We start from the raw sequence: 19,032 nt of genomic DNA on the forward strand, positions 1-19,032 counted from the left end.
GAGACAAAAAGTGGAATGGTGGTTGGCAGGAGGTTGGGGGAGGGACAAATGGGAAGTTATTGTTTAGTGAATACAGAGTTTCAGTTTTACAAGATGAAAAAGTTATGGAGATGGATGGTAGTAATGGTTGTACAACAATGTGAATGAACTCCATGCCACTGAACTGTACACTCAAAATGGTTAAAATGGTAAATTTTATGTTACATGTATTTTACCACAATAGAACAAAAATGGCAAAAGAAGAGATCCTGATTATTTTCCAAGAAACAGAGTCCGTCTGAGTCTTTAGGGAACATTCCATTGGAGTGAAATATACCATCTTGTGTTCCCTGACTGGTGTGATTATTATGAAGGAACCTAAGCTTTCCCTGAGGACTGCAGCTGCAAGGAACTCTCTCAGGGTCACTATTTCTGTCCTGGAGTGCCTTGGAAATACACAGGTGCACACACACACACACACACACACACACACACACACACATTCCCAGATTGCCTGGCACAACTCTGTAAGAGCAGCACTACCTAACCTATGTGTGTGTACTAGGGCAGAAATCCAATCCCTCTGCATTGTTCCCTGTCCTACCCAGACCCTTCATCTTGGAGACCCTTGAAGCAGAGATGGATTTGGCTGGAAATAGCCAGCAGGAGCAGCTAGGTGGGAGAATGGCCAAGAAGAGAAAGATAATAAGGAGGTCATGTCACTGTGGTCTGCCTCCACCCTGCTACAGATCTGTAACCCTGGGAGTAGAAGGGTGTTCTTCCTGTCCCAGGGCTCAGGATCCCAATTCCCCACTTCTTTTCTGTCTGGAGCTTGATATGTGGCTAGTCTGAATCGATATGAGCTGTTTAAGTATAAAACACATATCAGAATTTAAAGACAGTAGAAAAAAATTAAGAATGTAAAATATCTCATGGGAAAAATCTTTTTATATGAATTATCATGGGAAAAATGTTTTTATATGAATTATATGCTGAAAAGATAGCCTTTTGAATATGCTACTGGGTTAAATAAAATACATTAAAATTAATTCCATCTGTTTCTTTTTACTTTATTTAATTACATTTGTAGTTTGCATTATATTTATGTTGGACAGCACTAACCTGCTGCCTGTCCTGATCCCAGACTGCTTGGCTGGGCCCTGATCCACTGCTTGGATCTTATAATTCCTTTCCACAGAAATGGGACCTTTGTCACTGTGGGGGTCCCTTGCTGAATGGACTAACAAATGGAATAATGCTGTATGCACCTGACGTGGACATCACCTCCCGCCTGGACTCCTCCCCACTGTTCCTTCTAGCAAGAGCATGCCCTCTCCTCCTCCTCAGTGTCCATTCTGCCTGAAGTCTGAGCACATGCTGGGTCTCTGGCTAGACCCAGGAAGCCCCCGACACACTGGGCTCACACCATCTGTCAGGAGAAGGCCAAGTGGCCACAAACACTATGTCTTTTTCTTATTTTTTCCTCCTTCCTTCTTATCCGCCCTTTCCTCCCCCCACTGGTTCTTCTCTTTTTTAAAAGTCTAATTCTGAGCAGCCGGCTCTGTTCAGCCTGACTGGTTTGTTATGGCTTATAATCTGCGCCAGGATTAATTAGCTAATTACTGACAAACGTCCGCTGGCAAGATTCTGCTCCAGCTTGTCAGCTTGAAGTGTTTAATTATTTTAATCATTTACTTTCATCTTCAAAATTTATGCTGCCAAGAGAGTTGCAGGGCATCTTTTAATTATGATTTGGGGTTTCTGCTGGGCTGTGTTCTGTTCCTGGGGATAGGGGATATTATTTTTTACTAGTCTTCCACCAAGGCCTGAACACCCTTCTACTCCCAGGGCCCAGCATCGTGCTCTGTGGATTGGAGATGAAGAGAGAGTCCAGATCTGCTCTGGACATTGCCTCTTCTCCACCTCCATGGTATGCATTGGAGCATGATATGAATTTGCATTTTGTGAGTACCTATTATGTGCTGGACATCATGCTACATATTTATCGATATTATTTCATGCTTGTGAGTATTCATAAACACAAAGAGTATGGAAACAGCCTGAGAACTGAACAGAGTGGCCTAGGGTGATCAGTGGTGAGGATAAACATAAGGAATGAGCTTATTTTATTCGTCTATGGAATAATTTACTTACAGTCAAGTGAGGTCACCTAAAATATAAAGCTCTGTGATGTCACATATGTGTACACCACCACCTAGATCCATGTACCCCAGAAACCCCTCTATGCCCCTCCAGATCAATACCTCCCAAAGGTAACCACTTCTAACTTCTATCACAATAGATTCATTTTGTCTTGTCTTCACTGTCATATAAATGAAATTATATGGTAAGTCCTCTTTTACGTATGACTTCTTTCACTATGCATTTTGTGTGGAAGGTTCTTTAGTATAAATCATAGTTCCTGCCCAAGGCTTTGGTTTGGGTCCAGGAGAGATATTTAACCCAAGTCTTTAGAGAGACTTGGCCATGGCTTCATTTCTTATTAGCATTGTCCCAAAAGTGAGTTTGGTTATTATTTTTCTCCTTCATTCCCTCTTCTTCTCTACTTCCTCTTCTGTCTTCTCTTCCTGCCCCTCTCTCTTCTCTTCTCTCCCCCCTGCCCATAGACACATTTATCACCATGTCCTATTAGAAAGTTATTTCTGAGCATCAGTCTATGCCATTCTGGATGCAAAGGTTAGGTGTTTCTCAATGAGACATGGTTGTCAGAGGGGGATTGTGAAGCACAAAAGATTGTGTCCCCTGTTACAGGTTGGATGGGTTGGATTCCATTCTCCAAAAAAGACATGTTAGAATCCTAGCCCCTAGTACCTTGTAATGTGACCTCATCTGAGGTAAGGTCTTTACAGAAGTAATCCAGTTTATTTTTTTTTTATTTTTTTTCAACGTTTATTTATTTTTGGGACAGAGAGAGACAGAGCATGAACGGGCGAGGGGCAGAGAGAGAGGGAGACACAGAATTGGAAACAGGCTCCAGGCTCTGAGCCATCAGCCCAGAGCCCGACGCGGGGCTCGAACTCATGGAGCGCGAGATCGTGACCTGGCTGAAGTCGGACGCTTAACCGACTGCGCCACCCAGGTGCCCCAGAAGTAATCCAGTTTAAATGAGGTCATTAAGGTGGGTCCTAATCTGATATGACTACTGTCCTCATAAAAGGGGGAAATTCAAACACAGACACACACATCGACATCCCCCTGTGAAGATGAAGGTATAGATGGGGGTGATATTTGTACAAGTCAAGAAATACCAAAGATGGCTAACAATCCACCAGAAGTTGGGAGAAAGGCCTGGAACAGACTCTTCTTCACATCCCTCAGAAGGAATCAACCCTGTAGACATCCTGATCTCAGACTTCTGGCCTCCAGGTCTGTGCAACAAATTCTGCTCTTGAAGCCACTTTGTTGTACTTTGCTATGGTAGCCCTAGCAAACTAATCCAGCCCCAAAGAGAGCTCTGGTTGGTCTTTCTGAATCTGTGTCATGGGACCAAGAGCAACCTCTACAGGATCTTCTCTGCTGGAGCCACCAAGGGTTAACCCAGCCCTGGTCTGGGAGGACTGAGGCGACAGCTCAGAGCTAAGAGACTAAGGAGAAGAGAAAGATCAGTTTAATGAGCTCAGTAATGTCATTAATGAGGACCAGGCAACATCCAGGGGGCTTCTGTGACGGCCTCCACCAGGGCAAGACAAGCTGAAGGATGCCATGAACCTGGCCATGGCAGACTCTGATGTGATGTGATCTGTCCTCTTTATGCCTGGGTTGGGGATGGGGGTGGACACAGAGAGTCTTTGTGCAGTGACCAAGATGGCATGAGACTCCCCACCCCCCCACCCCGCCCCGGACTCGGGTGTGATTCTGTACCTGGCATCATACTTTGTAACACACAGTGCATACCTGAACACACCCTCACACATGCCTGCACATAACGGCCAGCTTCAGCAAAGGCGCTCTGCTCTCTGTGTTTCCCTTCTCCCACTCACTCCCACCCTTGATGTTCCATCTGGAACAGTTTGCATCACGGTAATGCAATTGGGCATCTGGCTAGTCTGTCTGGCAAATGCATAGAGAAACTTCTGCCCAAATCCTACAAAACCTTCTTTCCCTGTTATTTCATGGGAATAACCTACCTACCGCCCCCAACCTCTCATCCCGCCTCCATCCAAGGGTCCCATCCCTAAGGTCAGAGTCAGGTCTTACTGCCTCTCCCAGAGCCAAAGATTGCCTAACAAGCCCCCTCCTCACCTATAACCAAGGGCTCTCCCTAACCTGTCCCTGGAAGCTCATGTGGAGCCTGGGTCCCTGTCTCAGTCTGTATCTCCTATGACTAACTAGCTTATGGTGAGTTGTGTGCTGACAGGACATGGAGTGGATCTCCCACCATTATCTATCTGATAATCTCAATCATAGGTGAATCTCAGTCACAGATGAGCATAAGACCTGTGCCTGGGGGGCTTATAATGAAGTAAGAAGCAAGGAGAGAAACAGGATGGGACCTGGGTTCTAGCCCTGGTTCTGCCTTTAGGACAAGCCACAAGCCACTCTTTTTCTAAGTCTGTTTCCTCATCTGAAAAATGGGGACAGTAATCTCTACTGTACAGAATTATGCAGGTTAAGTAAGGATATAAGGTGTAAACTGCGTGTGGTATAAGCATACAGCCCTAAAAAGGAAGGAAACTTTGACACGTTACAACATGAATGAACCTTGAGGACATAAGGATAAGTGAAATAAACAAGTCATGAAAGGACAAATACTGCATGATTCTACTTATATGAGGTCCTAGAGTAGTCAAGTCTGTACAGACAGAATGTAGAATGGTGGCTGTCAGAGGCTGTGAGGAGAGGGGAACAGGAGTTATTATTTCATGGGCACAGAGGTGTGTCTGCAAGGTGAAGAATTCTGGAGCTGGAGGGTAGTAACAGCTACACAACAATGTGAATGTACCTAACATGAATGTGCTCAACAAAGTGAACGTGAGAAGGGTCGAAGGGTTGGGGGTGGACATCGAATAGGAATGGGACAGATGTTTCCAGATTCCAAGTGAGGGATATCCAGGCGGGAGACAGAGACCAGGGAGTTGGAAGAACATGACTTGGATAGAGATGAGATTTATAGATAGGAAAAGCAGATTGGAGTCCACTCCAGCATTTATTGTTTTCAATTTAAATTCTTAAAAAATTTTTAACGTTTATTTATTTTTTGAGAGACAGACACAGAGCATGAGTTGGGGAGGGGACAGAGAGAGAGGGGGAGTCACAGATTCCGAAGCAGGCTCCAGGCTCCGCGAGCTGTCAGCACAGAGCCCGACACAGGGCTCGAACTCATGAACCACGAGATCATGACCTGAGCCGAAGTCGGATGCTTAACCGACTAAGCCACCCAGGTGCCCCTGTTTTTAATTTAATTTTAATTTTAATTTTGTATTTTAGAGACAGAGAGTGAGAGCATGTGCACAAGCAGGGGAGAGACAGGGGAAGGAAGAGAGAGAATAACCTAGCACATGCCTAGCACAGAGCCTGACACAGGGCTCAATCTCACAACTGTGAGATCATGATCTCGAGATCATAACCTGAGCTGAAATCAAGAGTTGGCAGTTCAACCGACTGAGCCACCAAGTTTCCCCACCCTAGCATTTAAAGGGTGGGTGGAGGGGCACCTGGATGGGTCAGTTGGTAGAACATGCAACTCTTGATCTCAGGGTTGTGGGTTCAAGCCCCATGATGGGCATGGAGCCTGTATACATACATACATAAAGTAAAATAAATAAAGGGGGAGTGGAGAAAGAGAAGCAAAGGACCAAGAATGAGGTATCACAAAGGAGGAAAGAAGATGAACATAGAGTGTTGTTTTTCACTTTTCCTTAAAAATAGTTTCACATGCAGCATGGAGCCCAACACAGGACCTGAACTCACAACCTTGAGTTCAAGAGTCAGATGCTTAACCCACTGAGCCACTCAGCCTCCCCAAGCATAGAGTGTCATCACAACACAAGGGAGGAGGAGATGGTCTCAGAAGAAAGGCAAGGTCCACAGTGTCAAATGTTTTAGATGGGTGGTGAGAAAGGCCACTGGGATTGGCATTCATATTTATTGGTAGCTCTATCAAGAGTGGTGGGGCAGAAGCCAGACTGCAGTGTTTTGAAAGATAATGGAAGGGAAGGAAGTATATCCACTGATCACAACTATTCTTCCAAGAATTTTGGAAGTGAATGGAAGAAGATTTGAATGATGGTTTGAGGTAAGCCCATTTTGGAAGGGAGAAGACCTAAGCAAGTTTATAGGCAAAAGAAGGAGCCAGTAGATTGGGAGACAATGAAGATGCAAATTGAAGATACAGAAGAGTGAAGGGGTGACTAAGAGCTCATTATGTCCAGGCTCCCTCTGAGCATCCCCTGTCCCTGTCCTGTGTGCAGTCAGAGAGCCCAGACCGACTCAGGCTCTACCTGTGCTGACAAAGGGGACCCCTTTGCCCTTTCACATGGGCAGATGTGGGTATGCTGACACTGAGATTAACCACACATACTCTCATTCCCATCCCCAGACTCAATATACCCTTTCCAACACACTGGACACATAGAACACATTGTTAATTTAAGCAGAATTTTTATAGAATATTCCATCCTATGTTCTTCACAAGGTTGTGAAAAGCATAATGAAATGAAAAGCATATATCTAAATGCTCTGTAAAATATGAATAACACAAATACAGAAAAACCTTGGTTTGTGAGCATAATTCGTTCCAGAAACATGCTTGTAATCCAAAGCACTCATATATCAAAGTGAATTTCAAGAACCATTGGCTTAGTTGTGATCATGTGACATTCGACGTCACATATTACTCATATTGCAAGACAATGCTCGTTTATCAAGTTGAAATTTATTAGAAACATTTGCTCATCTTGCAGAACACTCACAGAACAAGTTACTCACAATCCAAGGCTTTACTGTATTAGGGATTGTTACTATAATTATTGATAAACAGGTTCATACAAATACACCTACACATAAGCCCCAAATGCAGAGGCCTTCATACATCAACCTTGCACACACAGATTCACACACAAGTTCACATTGTTTGAATGGTGCCTATCTCTTCACACTGGCCCACGAGTCCACTAAGACACACTCACACACTCCTCTGTAGACCTACACAAATATGTATGAGTTAAAACACATGCACAGTCTACCACATTACCATATAAATCTACACATGTCCAAGTTCATAAGCACACTTTCACTGAAAAGGACACTCATGTACTCCCATTTAGGCTCACATACGTGCAGGTAAATTTGTGCACACACACTCACAGAGGACCACATGGCTGCACAAAATTTAGCTGAAAGTCTTCCAGCGTGAGGAGAGTTGACTCGACATCGATGAGCCAGGGAGGACGTGATTTTGCCAACCTATAGATTTGTGCCAAGACATTTGTATCATCAGAGATGATGAACCTATCTGTCTTGTGCCAAGGCAGGGAAGCAGAGAGAGAGAGAGAGAGAGAGAGAGAGAGAGAAGGTTTGGAAGAACAGAACTCTTCCCTCTCTCTCTTTGTCTGCCTCTTTTTAGATGCCCAAGGGTTCCAACTCCCATACTTCTGGGCAGAAGCTGGGGATCCTCAGAGCCACAGTTCCTGTCCTTGGAGAGCCCCCATCCCCCATGCCAATGCCACAGTCATCAGATACATCTCATAGGATGTCTGCACAAACTCAGTTGCCCCAAGCCTCTTCTCTCCTGGTTTCACTACTGCATCCCCAGCAGGTGAGCAGTGTGCAGATGGACCTCCACTTGGGTGATGAAAAAATGGAGTGAGAGAAAGGAGGAACTCTATCCAGCAAGTGGCACATGTTGTTTCATCAGGGCCTCAGCCTGGCACATAGGCCTTTTCACAAACCTCCAACCAGTTCCCAGCCTTTCCTTAAACAGCTGCTTTAATCCCTCTTGTCAAACCCACATTTCCACCACCTCCTGGCTTCACTCTCAGCACATAATTTCGCCCCTTTCTTTACAGAGAACATACATAGTTTAGAGACCATCAGAAGCAGACACTTTTAGCTTCCTGAGCATTCCCCAATAGAAACCTCCTCAAATTTGTTCTCATTCTTACGACAGGTCCACAACTAACTGCTCACTGATGCTCTGCATCCCACCCCTCCCTTCTTTTCTAGAACCTTTCTCCATCACCTATTCCCCACCTCCTATATCTTCAGTCTCTTGTTCTCCACTAGATCCTTCCCCTTGCATTTAAATATGCTCATATCCCTCCCATCTTAAAAACAAGTTATTCTTCTATAAAACATTTCCTTCTATCTGCCATTCTCTCTCCCTCAATTCATTGCCAGTTTTCTTTGAAAAGTTGTGTCCTCTCACTCTATCCTCTTCTTATGGCCCTGCATTTCCCAAATCACTACAATATCTTCTATACTCCACCCTCCCCCACTCCACCCACACACAGCTGCCCACCAAGGGTACCAGCCATGTCTTTTGAACTGACTTCCCAGTCACTATAGTTGGAAGCTTTTGGCAGCCTTGGATATTATTGACCAGTCCTTCCTTGGGACTCTCTCCCCCGGTTGTCTTCTCTCTTGGCAAGTTTTGACTCTTTCATCTTCCTCTCACCTCTCTGGCCACTTCTCATTGGCTTCTTCCTCCTCTGTCTTATTCTTCAACTTTCCATGTCCAATCAATATTAATTCTGTAACTTCTACCCCCTAAAGATCTCTAAAGGAAGAGAAGTCTACTTCTCTTTTCGCCAAGTGAAGCTTTCAGCTTTAATTTTGATTCAAACAACACCCTCCTAACTAGATTCCCTGGATCCATTCTTGCCTTTCTTAACTTACTATGTACACCTCATTTGAGTTATTCTTTTAAAATACAAATATGATTATATCATTCTACTACATAATATCCCTCATTGGCCTCTCATTGCCTATACGATAAAAATCCAAACACTGAAAGAAGTCTTAACAAGGCCTATGTTCAGATCCCACTCCCACCTTCTCCTGTAGCCTCACCTCTCACACCTATCCCCTTGCCCTCTACATGCCTTTTCTATTTGGCTAAGCCCTTTTAAGATCCTCAAATACAGGATGCTATCTTTTGCCTTTAGGAATTTGAACATGGTATTATCTCTGTCTAGAACACTTCCCTACCTTCACTCCCTCCCTTTTCCTAAATAACTTGTCCTTCAGGGCTCAACTCCACCATTGGCTCCACCTTAAAACCCTCCCGACTCCATCCATCCTTTCATTCATCTGTTCATTTATTAAGCGAGAGTACCTGTGTGTAAACTTTAAGACCCTCAAGGAGAATTCCCATTCCACCCATGGACCTGCTAGGAAAAAGAAAATGAGGGAAGAGGACTGTAGGGTCTTAACTACTTGATGGGAGGCAAAACTACTGAGAAAGAGGGTTCACTGAGCACAGAATGGCAATACATAGAAAAATAAAAGTCAATATTGAGAACTATGAGATTTCTCCCATGTATGTTTCAGTTAAAGTTTCCTCTCTGAGCATAATGAACTTACAAAGGGACAGAGAGGGAACTCTATATGACCAGGAGAACCAATTTCATAACATATCATATTTATTGGGCACTACGGGCACTAGATAATCTACCACAATCCTTGTGACAAGATAAGTATTATGATTCCCATTTTGCAGATGAGGAAATGGGTTATTTGTCCAAAGTTGGGTTATTTGTCCAAAGTCTCACAGCAAATTCATGGCAGAGTCAGAGTCAGACCTCCTAAGTCTATCTGAACCCAAAGCCAATTGTCGGTCTTGGCATTCTCCTGCCCAGGGAGTGGGTTTCAAGGGAGGTTTAAATACACCAAGGAGATGGGGAGCCCATCGGTAGTTTCCACATTTAATGCCCCTATGACACCCATCCTATGTGTGCTGACAGTTTGACAACTTACACAGCAGCTGGTTTGCTCGGAGGAGATCTCTGTTAATTAAAATAGCACAAAGGGAGAGCGGCGCACAAACCATGTCAGTGGGTAATTAATGCAAAGGAGGGCCCAAGAGTGCAGAAATGCTCAGCCTCTACCTGACAGAGCCCAGCTTCACTCATTGCCCCCAGCTCAAAGTTGCCACTTTGTTCCTCTGGCCACGAGCTGCTACCTGCCTCCTACTCCATTGATGGGGGTGGAGGACCTGTCCCCTGGGCCAGAACCTGGGCTACTATTCTTACAGGGTCCTGGCCCTCTCAACCTCCTCTGAACTGTTCATCTCTCCCAGGGATCCAGGAGGACAGGATGAATCAGAGATATGCCATCCATAGCCCAGGGCTTTGGGACATCATCTCTAAGAAAGAGTTAGTATCTGCCTGCCCCTGTTCCATCAAGCAGACCACTGTCTTATCTCTCAAGGCAGGGGCCTCGAATTATCCCGCCTCAGTATCTGGTGTATTGGGATGAACTGAACCTGATGCCACCATGGCCTCTGCCTAGGGCTTGAGCTTGCTTCCCTGATGGACCTAGTGCCTGGTCCTCAATCTCATGGCTCTGCTGGATCCTGACCTCCTTCCTGGTCTTCCACTCATTTCATTATCATCGTATCTCCAGCAGGTATACTGCAAAAGTGTATTTCTCCATTGTACAAATGAACAAACTGAAGTTCAGAGCAGCAAAGTAGCTTGTCCAAGGACAAGAGAAGCTTTCCTTTCTCTGTTCACAGGAAGGCATTCTCGGTTTTTAATAAACTTTTTATAGGGGCCCCTGGGTGGCTCAGTCAGTTGGGCGTCTGACTTTGGCTCAGGTCATGATCTCACAGCTTGTGGGTTTGAGCACTGTGTTGGGCTCTGTGCTGACAGCTTGGAACCTGGAGCCTGCTTTGCATTCTGTGTCTCCCTCTCTCTCTGACCCTCTCCCGCTCACGCTCTGTCTCTGTCTCTCTCAAAAAATAAACATTAAAATAAATAAATAAATAAATAAATAAATAAATAAATAAATAAACTTTTTATTTTTAAATGACTTTAGATTTACACACGTTACAAAGATGCTACAGAGAATTCCTGTACACACCTCACTCAACTTCCCCATTGCTAACATGTTATATTGCCAAGGCCTATTTGTCAAAACTAAGAAACTTACATTGTATACCTAGCTTTGAAGCAGGCATTTTTTTCTCCCTGAGAGAGGAGCCATAAATTTCTCTCTCATCCATCCACAGGCCAAGAGTGTAGATACTCACAATGTGACCCCTTCGATTCTAGTGTCGCTCTCCTGCACCTCTACCTTGCTCCCCTCAAAGAAAGCCAAAAGAACCATCAAGGAAGTACAGCTATAGGACCAGAGGTCCAAACTCCCAGGCAGTGTCCTTCAAGTGCCCCACACATCAAGCCCCTCTTTCCATTAGCTTCCAAAGTTACCTTTTGCCCACAAACACCCTCTCCTTGCTAATCTCTTCACTAACTCTGCCATTAGTCCTTGTGGGTATCCATCCAGTGCCAACTTCATCCTCAAAGCTCTCAATCAGATTCAATTCAGCAAGTATCTATTAACAGTGCAGAAACAAATCCAGTCCAGCCCCTGAACTTGGGCAGCTCCTGGTATTTTGAGGAAAATAGACACTTCTGTCCATGATTAAAACATCATGTGGTAAGTACACAGTAGTTAAGAGCTTGAGGTCTTCAATCACTGTGGGTGACATTAGTTTCCATGAACATCACTTGTCTGAATTCTAAAATAAGGATAAGAGTAGAACCAACATCATAAAGTGTTCATGATCAAGTAATTAAAAAAAAAAAAACCTGTCACTTATTAAGTCTGTCACTATCTGACAGGCACCGTGCCAGTTGTTTCGCCTTGTTTAAGTCAAGGCTTACAAGTAAAAGTTTCCTTGCCTTTACAGTCAAAGCTAGGGATGATGGTGGCCTGAATCAAGGCAATGACTTGGAGAAGACATGATTAAAGAAACATTTTAGAAGTCAGTAAACGACTGGATTTGGGGGACTGAGTAGGTACTAGTGACATTCATTGTGAGAGGGGAACTGGAGGAGGAACAGGTTTGGAGAAGGTGGTGAATTTAGTTTGAGCATGATGCATTGAAGGAGTCTTTGGAACATTTAAATGGAGATGCCCATCCGTTGCATATATGGGCTCAAAGTCAAGAACAGAAATAGAATCTTCTGAAGCATCTGTTAATAGATGATAGTTGAAAGCATTTGTGTAGATAAAATTGCCCAAGTAGAGTCAAAAAAAAAAAAAAAAAAAGGACAGAATTCAAGGTAACAACAATATTTAAGGGGTGAATAGAGAAGGAGAAATCTGTACAGGAAATGGAATCTTTTTTTAACATTTAGAAACATTTTAACATTTAGAACATTACTGTCTCTTACATCCTACACCTCCTCTGGATTTAATGTCTTTCTTAGTGATATACAACCTTTAATAATCCTTTTAGCAAAAACTGTTTTTGCCTTTATGTGAATGAAATCAATTTGTTTTGCCATCAACTTTCTGTGATAAGTCAGTCAGGTATAGAACTCTAAGTAGATAGTTATTTTTTTCTCATACTTTGATGATATTATTCTATTGCCTTCTAGCATCTGTTGTTGCTACTGAGAAGTCTCAATAGAGACTATTGGTCTGATTGCAATTCCTTTTTATGTAATATATCTTCTCTTTTAGGTAGTTTTTAAGATTTTCTATTTTTCCTTAATGTTCTGTAGTTTCACTGTTATGTACAAGCTCTGACTCTATATTAATTTATGCTGCTTGGGACACTATGTTTATTTTCAATCTGAGAATTCATATCGTTCATCAGTTCTAGAGAATTATTATCCAATATCTCTCCTAATATTGTCTTTCCCCCATTCTCACAGCTCTCTCCTTCTGGAATTCCTATGAGATGTATTTTGAAGCTTACAATACCACTATTTGAGTCTGCGTTTTTCCCCCCAGATCTTTTTTTTTTTAATTTATTTATTTTGAGGGAGAGGGAGAGAGCAGGAGCAGGGGAGGACAGAGAAAGAGAATCTCAAGCAGGCTCCACGATATCAGCACAGAGCCCAACATGGGGCTCAATCTCACAAACCATAAGATCATGACCTGAGCCAAAATCAACAGCTATCTGCTTAACCAACTGAGCTATGCAGGTGTCCCTCCCCCCAGATCTTTATATTGTAATAGATCCCAGGTTATTTCCAATGATCTATATATTAAAATTCAACAAATTTCTCTTCAGTTATGTCTAGTTAACTGTTTAACTCATCCACTGAATTATTTTTTTAATTTTTAAATTTTTTAAGTAAGCTCTGTGCCCAGTGTGGGGTTCAAACTCACAACCCAGAGATCAAGAGTCACATGCTCTACCAACTGAGCAAGCCAGGCACCCCCTCCACTGAATTATTTTTTTCAAAGACTACAATTTTTATGTTTAGAATTGTATTTCAGGGTGCCTGGGTAGCTCAGTCAGTTAGGTGTCAGACTTCAGCTCAGGTCATGATCCCACAGTCCTGGATTTCAAGCCCCACATCGCGCTCTGTGCTGACAGCTCAGAGCCTGGAGTCTGCTTCGGATTCTGTGTCTCCCTCTCTCTCTGCCCCTCCTTGGCTTGTGTGCTCTCTCTCTCTCTCTCTCAAAAATAAACATTAAAAAATTTTTTAAAGAATTGTATTTCAAATTCACCTAGTAATTTTTTTTTTAATTTTTTTTTTCAACGTTTATTTATTTTTGGGACAGAGAGAGACAGAGTACGAACGGGGGAGGGGCAGAGAGAGAGGGAGACACAGAATCGAAACAGGCTCCAGGCTCTGAGCCATCAGCCCAGAGCCCGACGCGGGGCTCGAACTCACGGACCGCGAGATCGTGACCTGGCTGAAGTCGGACGCTTAACCGACTGCGCCACCCAGGCGCCCCACACCTAGTAATTTTTAATGGTACCTTATTTATGCCTTATGTACTTTGTTATTTTCTTTCTCTCCTTGGCCATTTTATACTCCACTAGATTATCATCTATTCTTTGCAGGTTATCTCTTCTGCTATTTGATTTCCTTATTTGTTTTGTAATTTTTATTTGTGAACATATCTTCTGGGAAATTTTCATTCATAGGATTCTATCAGTGCCCTGGGTTGTGTAGTAGATTGTGGATTGCCTCTGGCCAACGCAGTTTGCTGGCTCAGGATCAATTTTTATCTTAGGTGGGGGCTGCTTTGAGGCTGAGATTTCTATACCATAAATAGAAAGGTAGTGCATAAAAAGAAAGGTAGTGCAGAATCACAGCCTTCTACTCACATATTGATCAGGCCAGAGGGTCAGATTTCTCAGGGTTGACATAAGCACTTCTAGTCTAGACTAAGTGGCCTATTTCCACTTCTGTCCGTATTCTCCAGGAAATGAACCAGGAAAGAGTTCCATAGGTCTAAATTAACAGACAATACAGCCCTTTCCTACCTCCATCTTTATGCTAGGAGCTTAATTTTATCCTGTAGTCTTAACTCCAGCTGGCATCTAGTATTAAAAGCCCAGCCCCAAAGTTTAGATCTCAACCCCATCATGGGCTACATGGCCTTAGCTCCCACTCACACTAAAGAAATCCATAGTGTTGTTTTGACATTTGGAATTTTCCCTTCGTTGCTTTCAAGCTCAGATACACTTTTTTTTTTTTTTAACGTTTTTTATTTATTTTTGGGACAGAGAGAGACAGAGCATGAATGGGGGAGGGGCAGAGAGAGAGGGAGACACAGAATCGGAAACAGGCTCCAGGTTCTGAGCCATCAGCCCAGAGCCTGACGCGGGGCTCGAACTCCCGGACCGCGAGATCGTGACCTGGCTGAAGTCGGACGCTCAACCGACTGCGCCACCCAGGCGCCCCGATACACTTTTTTTTTTAATTGGAAGGAAAAAACCTAGAACTTTCTATCTCTCATTTCTATGTATTTGGATCAAAATTCTAGCTCAGTCTGACATCTCAAATAGAAATGCTGAAATTCTATGAAGAAATTATAACAAAGGTTTGACAATAACATGAAGACAATTATGTCTCAGAAGACAACAGAGAAAAAAGTTTGAAGAAAGGGAATCAAGTGTATCATACCAAATATTGTACGCTGACAAGTGAAATAAGAATGGGATGGATACCATTAAATGTGAAGCATGGAGGCTATTGACTACCCTCTGAGAGTGTTTCATGGGGCAGTGGGAAACAGAAGACTAATTGTAGTGAACTAAAGAGTAAAAGGGGGAAAATAGAGAGAGGAGATAGGAGGTTCTTCTGAAGTGGGACTTTGCAGAAAGGAGACTGGGCTGGTGATAGTGGGACAAGGGGTTGGAGTTAGGTATTTGTGGGCTAAGGGAAGGAAACAGTGAAGGCAAAAGAGCAAGAAGACATAGGAAAGAAAAGATGTTCCACAAAGGCTAAAAAAGGCAGGGTTCAAACTCACAGTCATCCACAATGACATATCACTTCACACCTGTTGGTGATAATGGCTATTGACAATGACTATCATCAAAACAAGAAATAGTAAGTGTAGGTGAGGATAGGGAAAAAGGGAACACTTGTGTACTGTTGTCAGGAAAGTAAATTGGTGCAGTCACTATGGAAAACATCATGAATTTTCCTCAAACAATTAAAAATAGAGTTGCCATATGATCCAGCAATTCCACTTTGGGGTATTTTATCTAAAGAAAACAAAAACACTAATTCAAAAAGATGTATACTCCTCCGTGTTCATTGCAGCATCATTTACCGTAGCCAAAACATGGAAATAACCTAAGTGTCCTTTGATTGACAAATGGATAAAGATGTTGTGGTATACACACACACACACACACACACACACACACACACACACACAATGAAATACTACTCAGCCACAAAAAAGAATGGGCCTCACTATTTGCAATAGCAGGGATTGACCTTGAGGACATTATACTAAGTAAAATGAGTCAGATGGAGAAAGATAAATACCATGTGACTTCACTTATATGTGGAATCTAAAAAACAAAACACACACACAAACAAAACAAAAACAAAACCAAACTCACAAATACAGGAATGGACTGGTGGTTGCCAGAGGAGTGGAGGAATGGAGTAGAGGTGAAATGGATAAAGGGGAACACAGGGATGACTTAGTGGCTCAGTCGGTTAAAAGCATCCAACTCTTGATGAATTTCAGCTCAGGTCATTGATCTTACAATTTGTGAGACTGAGCCCTGCATTCAGCTCTGTGCTGACAGTGTGGAGCCTGCTTGGAATTCTCTCTCTCACCCTCTCTCTCTGCTCCTCGCACACACTCTTTCTCTCTCTGTCAAAATAAATAAATAAACACTTAAAAGAAAAAGAAAACTGGATGAAGAGGAACAAATGGTACAAACTTCCAGTTATAAAATAAACAAGTAATGGAAATGTAATGTACAACATGGTGACTATAGTTAACAATACTATATTGCATATTTGAAATTACTAAGAGAGTGAGTCTTAAAAGTTCTCATCACAAGAAAAAAATCTGTAACTTATGTATGCTGACAGATAGTAACTAGTCTTATTATGGTCATAATTTTGCAGTATATACAAATACCGAGTTATTATGCCGTACTCTTGTAACCAATATAATACTATATGTCAATTATACCTCAATTATAATAATAACAATAATAATGAAAGCAAAGTAGTTGTTGCCCTTTCCCAGAAGGCGAAATCAGAATTGAGAGAGAAAGATGGGAGAGCAGAGATCATTTGAGTTGGGGGTGGGGGGGCAGGTTGAGGGGGTTCATGTCCACAGCGAAGTGGAGTCAGTAGCTTGGCCCTGGTTGAAGCAGAAGCAGAATAGGTAGGGCTTGAACAAGTCTGAGCATGTGGGATGAGGTGGGGATAAGAGAGGCAGCATCACTGAATGCCCCTCAAGGGCAGAAAGGCCCCGCCATCCCCCTATCACAACCCTCAGCAGGCCAGCCTGCAGTGGGTATTAGTCAGGCAGATGCTGCAGAAGGCCAAGGGTAAGGGAATTTGGGTGCTGGTGAGAAGGTAGGGCTGGCACAGGTGGGGCTGGGTGGAGGAAGGGTTCAGAGAGAGAGAAAGAGAAGTGGGTAGGTACAGGGGCGCCTGGCTGGCTCAGTCTGACTCATGGTTTTGTGGGTTTGAGTCCCACATCGGGCTCTGTGCTGGCAGCACGGAGTCTGCTTGGGATTCTCTTCCTCTCTCTCTATCCCTCCCCTACTCACATGGTCTCTGTCTCTCTCAAAATAAATAAATAAATAAATTTTAAAAATTAAAAAAAAAAAGAAGTGGGTAGGTAAACCATCCTTGGGCAGAGAGTGGAAGCAAGAGTGCAAGAACTGTGTGAAAGTAAACATTTCCAAAAGTGCAGCTTGGAAATTTTTCATATATGTAAATTGTTTTGTCATTCTCTTTGGGGCTTGATCAGTAGATGAAGAATGAATGAATGCATAGATGAATGAGTGAATGACAACTAATAGATCAAAGGAAAACAGAAAGTGAGAGAAGTTGGAGAGAGAGACAGGCAGGGGGCAGACAGCTAGGTGACTAGATGAGTATAAAATAGCTGGACTGGGTGCCCAGGTGGCTTGGTAGGTTAAGCATCCAACTTCGGCTCAGGTCATGATCTCACAATTCATGAGTTTGAGCCCAGCATCAGGCTCTGTGCTGACAGCTCAGAGCCTGGAACCTGCTTTGGATTGTGTCTCCCTCTCTTTCTGTTTCTCTCTCTCTAAAATAAATAAACATTAAAAAAAAAAGAAATGTTAAATAAATAAATAAACAAACAAACAAACAAATAAATAAAATAGCTGGACTGACAGGTTCATTCTCCTCCCTAAACTCAACCTTTCTAGACTGGGTTATGTTCTCTGTATTCCTCCTCTTTTTCCTTCCTCTCTCTCATCCTGCTGTTACCTTGGGGCTCAGTGCCAAGATTGGAGGGAGCTGGGGAGTTACTTTGTAAAGGGCTGCTTCTGAGGGCTGGCACTAGGGTGGGGCACTGGGGCTGGAGGGGGCAGCTTTGGGGATGTGGTGGGGGGGTGGTTTGCAACTGAAGCTGAGGGGGGAGGGGCAGGGAGAGGGGACGCAGAGGTGCCCCAGGCATGGAAGCTGCAGAGGTGTCAGAGACGGAGATTTAATGACAACCCCGGGGTCCACCTGCACAGACGAGAAGGGCTGGGAGGTGGGAGCTGTGGGAAAATTGGAAAAAGGACACGTTCATTTTTCAGCACAGGTCTCTCTCCTTACACACACACACACACACACACACACACACACACACACACCTTTAATAAAGAGCCAGAGGCTTGCTCTGTGCTGGCTCTCACTCCATTTACACAAAAGACCCTCAGGAAACAGGTTGTAAAGAGGGATAAAGAGAGTCCTGAGAAGGAATGGGGTTGCTTTCTCCCCTGGGCTTTGCCCCTGTCCACGCACCTGCAACACCTGATTTAAGCTGTCCGCATTTTTGCTTGTAGATTTTTTTTGCAGTGGGTATAAGATCATTATTTTATTGGTCACCAACCACAAGTAATTCATTTTTCAATCATGACTTGTAAAGCGCATCACCTACAGAGTTAGTTTCACTCCTAAGCTCTGATGGTCGTAACTTATGCCACTTGCTTGTGATGCTGCTGATTATGGATTGCATGAGGTCACTTGGCTCTGATGAACCCCTGGCAGTGGTCAGCGACAGATGCACAAGAATGGAGCTCATGGCAATCACTTTTGTTTGTTTGTTCACTTTTGCGTGTATGGTAAAATATACATAACAAAAAATTTACCATCGTAACTATTTTTAAGGGTACAGTTCTGTGGCATTAAGTACATTCCCTCTGTTGTGCAACCATCACCACCATCCATCTCTCTTTTCATCTTGCAAAATAAAACCCTATAGTCACTAAATAATAACTCCCCATTTCTCTCTCTCCCCCAGTCTCTGGCAACCATCATTCTACTTTCTGCCTCTGAATTTGATTATCCTAAGTACTTTATATAAGGGGAATCATTCAGCTTTTGTTCTTTGTTGACTGGCTTTTCTCACCTAGCATGATGTCCTCTAGGTTCATCCATGCTACAGCATGTGTCAGGA

This window comes from Felis catus, chromosome C1, assembly GCF_018350175.1.
Source record: "Felis catus isolate Fca126 chromosome C1, F.catus_Fca126_mat1.0, whole genome shotgun sequence".
Lineage (NCBI taxonomy): Eukaryota > Metazoa > Chordata > Mammalia > Carnivora > Felidae > Felis > Felis catus.